The sequence below is a fragment of the Panulirus ornatus genome, chromosome 34 (assembly GCF_036320965.1).
Source record: "Panulirus ornatus isolate Po-2019 chromosome 34, ASM3632096v1, whole genome shotgun sequence".
Classification (NCBI taxonomy): Eukaryota; Metazoa; Arthropoda; class Malacostraca; order Decapoda; family Palinuridae; genus Panulirus; species Panulirus ornatus.
The window spans coordinates 7,207,436-7,216,340 of record NC_092257.1 but is presented as its reverse complement, the minus strand read 5'-3'; the positions used below and the strand labels follow the sequence as shown (position 1 = coordinate 7,216,340).

General features: G+C 41.5%; 1 long non-coding RNA gene across 1 annotated transcript; it reads left to right on the top strand.

Annotated features, from left to right (window-relative positions):
- Positions 1-3,316: 3,316 nt before the first annotated feature.
- LOC139760015 (uncharacterized) lies at positions 3,317-8,537 on the top strand. Its single transcript, XR_011715204.1, has 3 exons — positions 3,317-3,455; positions 4,148-4,301; positions 7,373-8,537. It is a non-coding gene; the product is annotated as an uncharacterized lncRNA (long non-coding RNA).
- The last annotated feature ends 368 nt before the right edge of the window (positions 8,538-8,905 follow it).

Sequence of the window (8,905 nt, the reverse complement as noted above, 5' to 3'; positions counted from 1 at the left end):
GTTGTAACAGGTCAAAATCATTATATTTCCTGCTTTATAACAGGTCAGAATCAGTAGATTTCCTGCCTTATAACAGGTCAAGATCATTAGATTTACTGCCTTATATGTCAAGGTCATTAGATTTACTGCTTTATAACAGCCCAAGATCATTAGACTTACTTCCATATAACATGTCAAGATCATTAGAATTACTGCCCATAGCCTTCAATTTTTCTCTTTCATTGTGGATGCCGCTATTCCCCTGTAATGGTCTTTGGCCTCTTCGTAAGGGCTCTAAATTAAATCTTTAATTTGCCTCTTTATTTCTGAATGGCGCCGCTTCACTACATGGCCTTTGGTGTCGCCAAAGTGGCTTTAGATTAAACTTTCAAATTCCCCCTACAGCACTACACTTTCATTCAATTCTTTCCTTAAATATAACACGTTTTTCTTCGTCTCTGCCCATGACAGCACTACGAAAAGGTAATGACGTCTTTAAAAGATGCCGCCTTTGGTGCCACCATTGTAGCTCTAAAAAAAAAAGCCATCAATTTGTCTACTTCATTATGGATGCCCCTCTGCCCTTGTAATGGCCTTTGGCGCTGTCACAACGGCTTTATATTAAACCTTTAAACTCCCTCTTTATTTCTGGTCACCGCCACGGCACTCTAATAACCTTTAACTCCGCCAAAGTGGCTTTAAAGTAGACCTTCAATTTGTCTATTTCCTTATAGATGCCTCTATGCCCCTGTAATGGCCTTTGGCGCCGCCGAAGGGGCTTTAAATTAAGCCTTCAAATTTCCTCTTTATTTCTGGATGGCTCCACATCACTGTAATGCCCTTTGGCGCTGCCAAAGTGGCTTTTCAGTAAACCATCAACTTGTCTCTTTCCTTATGGATGCCGCTATGCCCCAGTAATGGCCTTTAGCGCCGCCAAAGGGGCTTTAAATCAAACGCTCAATTTGCCTCTATTTCTGGATGCCATGTTAACTTGCTGAACTGGTTCCTTGTGAAATATGGAGGTAAGCTGAGCCCAAGTGAAAGGTAAAATAACGTATTATCTCAGATCATTAGGACTACGGGTATATCAGGTTAACGCGTTTCTGCCAATCAACAAATACATTCGTTATGGCTATAAATATAATGTTTTCTCTATTGTGCATAAGGCACATTTTCTTCTTTTATATCTTCAGGTAGGTCTCTAACTTTTGGTAAATTTCTTGTTCCACAACACTTTCATTCAATTCTTTCCTTAAATATAACACGTTTTTCTTCGTCTCTGCCCATGACAGCACTACGAAAAGGTAATGACGTCTTTAAAAGATGTATTTCAGTCTCGGAATTTAGTATTGGTAACTTCAAGCATAGGATACATCGTGACAATTTCATCACTGGTTCAAAAGTGTCGAAATAAACCCTTGCACGGGTTTATAGTGTCACTTCGCAATCCAGCATGCAGTGTTTCAGAGGGTGCGTTGACGGCCCCTGATGTAGACGCAGTCTCTGATGACATCGTCAATTATCTGCCAGCTACATTGGTACCCCAGTTGTAAACGGGGTAAATTGAGTATTGTTGTCCTTCTCATGCTTCTGTCGTTATATTTTGGTTCCAGTAACGTGACCACCATGTACCACTTGGCTGACAGAGATCCGGCATCGTAGGCGTCCAGGAGATTCCTCTTGGTCCGGAGCCATGCTGCTTTCTGTAGCCTATGCTTGACTCGTTGCAAGCTCACTGGAACATGCACCTAGATGTTGCCAAAGCGTGTTCCTGTCCGAGAGAAGGACTTCCGACGATGTGAAGACATGTGGTTTCTCTTGTGTCCGAACGAGATCATGAGCGCCTTCGTGTATTAACACACCTTCATAAGATAGTTACAAAATGAGAGAATCAAAGATAGATCAAGCTATACATATACACGAAGAGAACGATTCTATTGGGTTTGACGTGGCTCATAGGGCTTCAAAGTAAAGCTTCACTTTAGGTCCACTGGCTCCACGTCTGGTGACGTCTGGAGATGGAGTCCACTGGCCTCCACGTCTGGAGACGGTGCCTACTGGCCTCCACGTCTTGAGATGGAGTCCACTGGCTTCCACGTCTGGGGACGGGGTCCACTGGCTTCCATGTGCAGGCTACATGAGTCACCACAGTAACTTTATTCTGGCTGAAGCCAGACAATTTCACTTGGCTTTTGAATTTTTGATCAATGAATTTTATTCCGACCAATGCCAAACGATATTTTGAAGCTTCACCGAGCTCCACTGGTCATCAAAATAAAACTTCGCTTTGGGAATTATATCTTGTTCGACGACAGACTTTTTATTTAGATCTTATTGGCTCCACGAGTCATGAAAATAAGCTGCACTTTCTGAATTCTATCTAAGCCGAAGTCAAGAAAAAAATATATTCTAATTTTTTAGGCTTCACAGGTAATCCAAGAAATGCATCATTTTGAAAATTATATTTTGACATGCCATACCATTTCATTCAGGCTTTGTAGATTCCACGGGTCACTTAAGAAAAAAAAAAAAAGAAAAACTGGGAATTTTACTTTGACAGAAGCCTGACGATCTCTCTTTCTTTCGGCGTCTAAGGATCATGAAAGTAAAGCTTCAATTTAAGAATGTGCAAATCACTAAAGCAAAGCTTCACTTTGGAAATATTACTCAACAGACGAGAGGTATCAAAGCCAAGCTTCACTTTCGAAACTTTATGTGGCTGCCGTTAGACGATTTTATTCAGCTCTTTCTAGCTCCACGAGTCATCAGCTAGTATCTTAATACCATTATGTTAATCCAGTCACTACTGATCATAACACATTTAGGAAGTACTATAAGTACCGATAACCCCCTGATATTGGAGATGTATATAATCGTCATTTACGAAGAATGTAGTAGCCGTAATTACACTGTCAAGGATGGAGTGTTACAGTGATCGCATTTTGTCTTACTTCTTCGTTTACGATAGAAAAATATACAAGTAAATCGGTATTTAAATGTTGACTATCATCAGAATGGTACGAATTATTCTGAAAGGTGGACGATGTCCGAGTCCGAATTCTTACGTTGGCTGTGGCTTAGGCTGACTCAGGTTCAATATTATTCAAGATTCACCTTTCTATGAATCTATAAAATTATTTTCCTTCTTTTACTTGTTAATAACATACTCATTTGGTATAAACATATGGCCCATTAGGAAGTATGGGGTGCAAAACGAATAGTTACATAGAGCGTATGCAAGTCATTTTACCGGAGCGAGACAAAGCTTCGCGAGACAGTGAATCCCCAGTTCTGGTTCAAGAGAGCTGACGAGCAGGTTCATTTCGGAGTTCGGAACCAAAGGTGAACCATGACTAGTGCAACGTTGTTGGCTCATGTGGCTTCATTCGCTGGTTGTAAGTGACGGTCGTGTGATAAGGGTTCCGGCAAGTGAAGTACTGGTCACTAAAACGCTCTGGTGACTGACGCTAGTGAAGGTTAGCAAGTGTGGCCACTTATGACTGGCGACTACCAACCGGCCGGCAAGGTGGAATCTACCTGGTCTTTAGCTCTCGAACGGCTTGGTACCTGTCAGCCAGCTAGATAGCTCCCAGCTAGCTTCATGTTCTCGGCTAAAATGTGTTTGATATTTCCATAAATAAAGGTCGTACTTGTTGCCAGGCTGGTAAGAGTTGACGTCTCTTATTGTAGTTACTACAGGTAGAACATATAGAAAATGTATGACGTCACTGGACAAAAAATTTAATGTATATCATTCCTTCAAGTGACATTTTGTGATTGGTCGACCTAGAGTGTGTCACACACTCTAGGTTATTACAATTGGGTTGTTTGGGTAAATCACCATTTTAGCTTACCATCGAAATGGCTCATTTTGTTTTAGGTTTGCTTTTGATGTTCCTTGTGCTGGTGGAAGAAAACGGAAACAAATTAACAGAAATGGTTATTCTGATAGATTTTGTTCTGCAATTAGCAACCAATTTTAAGTATATCATTAAGAATGGTTTGTAAAGTGAGGAGGTATAACGTGCACATGACATGAAAACTCTTATTAGATACAAAATACGGTAATTCGGCTAAATATAATGTATGTTAATGTATATAATATAATGTATGCCTTCATATGATATTTTCATATAGAAAACTAACAATGGTGACCGGTCTCTTACAGAGTTCCAGTCAAACTACAGAGTCGGCAGTCACTAACTGTCCCCAGTCTAGCAGCCTCAGTTGTCCGCTGGGGTCGCAAGAGGCCAACATGACAGCACTCGTCGGGCGTCAAGGAGCGAACCACTGTCGCCTGTTAGGACGTGCCCATCCTTCAGGTCAGGTCGAGGCGTGAACTAGTAACGTCAGTCAGAGAGGGAGCCACCCACTTGTGTCAGAGGGACAGGGCGGGGCGTTTGTCACTATGATCTTGAATTAGCCGGGGAGCGAGTTGCCGTAATTTCCCACTGCAGGGAGTAAAGCATTGACACGTGACGGTGGCTGACACCCTGCTGTTAGTGCCTGCAAGTGTTAGGCGTAGTTGTCAGTCTTGGAGTATGCTGACATCCTGTATCAGGAGGAAACGGGCCAACACGCTCCAGGATATGAGGTGCTGACGTATTTAGGCTGTTGAGACGTCATTGGAAAAAGCGCCTTTGATGCTTCAAGGAGTGAATCGTTCTTGTTTAACAGGGAGAACAGGCCGTTGTAGTGCACTTTCGTACATTAGGACGTATATGCATATACTCGTTAATGAGATGCTTTGATCAGAGCATTCAGATGACCCTTCTGCCTCTGACACACTACAAAAAGTAAATCAATCAGGACAGTTGGTATACGTGGCTTGGAAATTTCTGTCGACAAAGGTTGTTTCAGGAAATACCACATTAAAAGCAGGACGAGTATATTGCCCATGTTTTAGTCTGGTATGTTCACACCCTTCTGTTGATTCTGTGTCCACTTTTCATTGCACTATAAAAAACCATCGACACAATTCCATTTTACTATGATGAGTGTGGTAATGGTGATGTAGGTTGGTAGTCCTGGCTACAGCTGTCCTTGGAGATGTTCTGTCCATAATCGTTATATAAATGTATTTTCGTCACAGAATAAGTTTTTATGATCACATTTTTTCTCAGTCATGGTTTACCATAGAAAGATAAGTAAAACATTGTTTAGAAAATGACTGACGTCAGAAGAGTCGGGATAGATTATAAACGTGGACGATGTCTGAATCCAGATTGTTACATTGGCTGTGACTTGGATTGCCTCACGTTCAAAATATACACTTTATTATATAAGGTACTTTTCTGCGTAGATTTTTAGTAACATGCGCATGTAGCACAAGTACATGGAACATGAAAAATTATATAATTAAAAACGAACGTTAAACGATAAAAGGCCATGCAGATACAATGAAGCCCCGCTTATGCTACGAGATGGTGGATGAGCGCGTTCATTCCAACCGAAAATTACTGTTTCTGGTTTATGCGTTCATTTCCTGGGTTGTGTTGAGTGACAGTATCGCGTTAAGGGTTCCTGGAAGTGTAGTGGTGGAGGCTTCAGAGGACTAGAGAAGAAGTAAGGTACTGGTCACTGAGACACTTAGGGTAAAAATCATGTTACTGACCCAAGTAATGGTGGAAAGGGTAGAATGTGTGACCACAGGTGACTGGTCGCCGGCTCGGTAGCTGCCATCCAGGTTCGTGCTCCCGGCTCGGAGTTGACTGATGTTTGCATAAACAAAGGTCTCATTTCTAGCCAGGCATGAGTAACATTTGGAGAGTGAGTGGTGAGCTGTAGTTAGGTGTACTTGGTGTATTTGACAACTCTCATTGTAGTTACCACAGCTGGAAAATGTATAGAACATAGGAACTTGGTAGACAGAGCCTTCGAAGTATATTAACTATTCCTTCAAGTGACAGCTTATGATTGTAACCCGACATACAGGTTTTTACAGTTAACATGGTTTTTGTAAATTGCCCGTTTAGCTCATATGAATGACGTTTTTCGTTTTAAATTTGCAATATACAAACGGTAACTGACCACCGGGTTCTATTGCCAGTGAAAGAAATCAGAAACATTTGGCAATTCCACGCGTTCTCACACCACAGACCACAATTATAATGGTACATTTTCATTATGATTATAATTATTCTGCTGCTGGGAGCTGGGAGGGGAGCTACTGCAATAGGTCATGGTGAGGTAGGATAGAAAAGGCGGGTGAGTGGTGGCTACTAGTCACGGTAACGGTGAGGTGGCCTAGGACCGGCTGGTGAGTGGTGGCTACTGTGCTGAGTTATGGTGAGGTGGGCAAGGGTCGGCTGACCGGGGAGCATCAGCTCGTCTACTGGATCAAGTGAGGTAGGCTGGCCGGTAGGCAAGCCGGTCGCTTGTCTATTAGATCACGTTGAGATAGCCTATGTCAGACACAAGTACTGCAATAGCTGTTGCCCTCGGTCACGGTGAGGTTGGAGTCTAGGGTCTGCCTGCTGGGTTACTGTCAGGTAGGTTAGGGTTGGCCATTCGAGCTGTGGTTATTGTCGCGATGAGGTAGGCTAGGGTAAATCGGAGAGGAGAGTGATTGTTGCTCAGATGTGTTCTCCTTACTGGGTATAACACATGAAGTTGGCCTGTCCTCCAACACCATGAAGTGGATTAGAAGATGGTGGAGAGCGGTAACCTTAACGATTTAATGAAAGTTTTAAGTGTCCGTTAAAAGGAGTGGGAATGGCAGCAATCATGAAGCATCCATAGAGAATGAGATACCTGCGGGTGACTATATATAGAGGTATGGCTAAGTTTAGATAACAACGAAGTAAGCAGCATATCTGGAAACATTATAATCACCATTGTAACCACATTTTCATATTAAAGATATGTAGATTATGTGAAAGGTATGAAATTAGGCTCATAACTATTTAAACTTGACAATTGAAATTGAAATTTTCAACTTAGGCAACCGAGAGTGTCCATTCCTTGTGAAGATGATTGTTTTATTGTTGACGGAACGTGAGCGACAGAGGCAACCCACTCCATCGAACGTGTCGTTGAGCGACAGGCGAATTTTGCACTGCAAGGGTTAGGTTAGATTAGGTTAGGTTAGGTTAGCACAAAACTCCCGCGAGTAATGAGTACATTCCTAGCGAAACTTAGATTCTGGTCTGATGCAGTGGTCACTGAGATGTGTGTATCCAACACTCATGATAAGGTTTACTGCTTGAGAAGGAAATATACCCGGTATGAAGTTAATGATTTGTTGCTGTTCAAAGACAGAACGTCATAGTTATGATAACAAGATATTCATGTGGATAACCAAAAGTTAATGATGTACTGTTCAGACACCACAAATGATATAAATCCTGCCGAACCACTATAATAAACGTTAAAATCATATAATGTTTCACAGGCAAAAATGACAGAGCCAGCATGAGTGAGGAGATCCGTTGTCACTTTACCTGCTACATCCAGTGGAAAGTGACATTTCATGGCCTGAGTAACGTCTTCAATATTGGAGGTCGCTTTACTGCAACGACTGTTGCAATAACTGCTGGAAAAACGTTTTTTGCCGCCTCTGCGGGAAAGGGGTTTATCTCTCCCTGCCGGGCCTATCATTTCTATTAACGACAGGAGCTCCGTCCACACTGCTCGTGTTTTTCCCTAGGAACAAGACACCCTACGACTGGACTAGGCCGCCAAAGGAGCAGAACATTGAACATGTTTGGGCAGAAATCATTTATTCACGCTGTTGTGAGTTCAGTGGAGGCCACCAACATTTTTGTTTGTCTTCCCAGCTGTATGGAATAATTAATGAATGATAACGATTACAATAGAATATTTGAACGGTTGTCTGATTATATGTATTGTTTTTATGCTGTATCAAACGACGAACCTGTCACTAAACACATGGCAACGAAGCAGTGTGATACGAACGAAGAGTCGTCAGTAAAGAGAAAGAAATTGATATTTTGAGTATCGGCCAACTTTACTGCTGACGAATGATCGAGTGTATCAATACCCTGCTTACGAGAAGGACAAATCCATAGTGATAGGAGTATCCATGCGAATATAATAGGGAAATCGTGTGGCATAATTGTAACATATTTCCATAATATCGGCAGTTTCAGTTAAGTATACACCTTGCTGCTCTTGCTTGGTTCAGTGTTTTGCATTAAACTCTTGCAGCCTTCTCCTGCCTCCAGCTCTCACGCTCTCAAACTGAAATGTCCGGAGTACATTTTGATTGTTAGGATGAATAAGGATGAATGTCATTAGTCGACCATCGGAGTTGATGGTAAGATCTACTTTCATCCAAAAAGGATGACACTATGTATATTGTATAGATATACCACAAAATCTATAGATAAACATTGCTCTGGTAGACTTACTGTGCCAAAAAAACAAAAATAAGTTATATGAAGGAATCTGAAGCAAATGTTTCAGTACGATATTGAAAGTGTTTATAAGAGGGATCTTTGTGCCTATGTTTATAAATCTTTGCAAAAAAGACAAACGTAAGTATAAAGTTAGACTTGTATGTTCCAACAGTACGATATAAATGAATTCTCATTAGAATGAGGATATTACATAATAAAGAAGAAATACAGAATGTTGAACATTTTACGGATATACTCGGTGAAGGGTTCACAAGGGAAGGATTTTTAAACTTAATGCATTATTCTGCTATTTTGTAAACGGAGAAGAGGTAGCAAAAGCTTTGTGGAAGATGAAAGCTGGCAAGGCAGCGGGTTTAGATGGTATTGAAAAAGGGAGTGACTGTGTAGTTAACTGGTTGTCAAGGATATTTAATGCATGTATGACTCATGGTGAGGTACCTGATGATTGGCAAAATGCATGCATAGTGACATTGTAGAAAGGCAATCGGGATTACAGAGGTATAAGTTTGTTGATTATTCCTGGGAGGGTGAAGGCATGTACAATC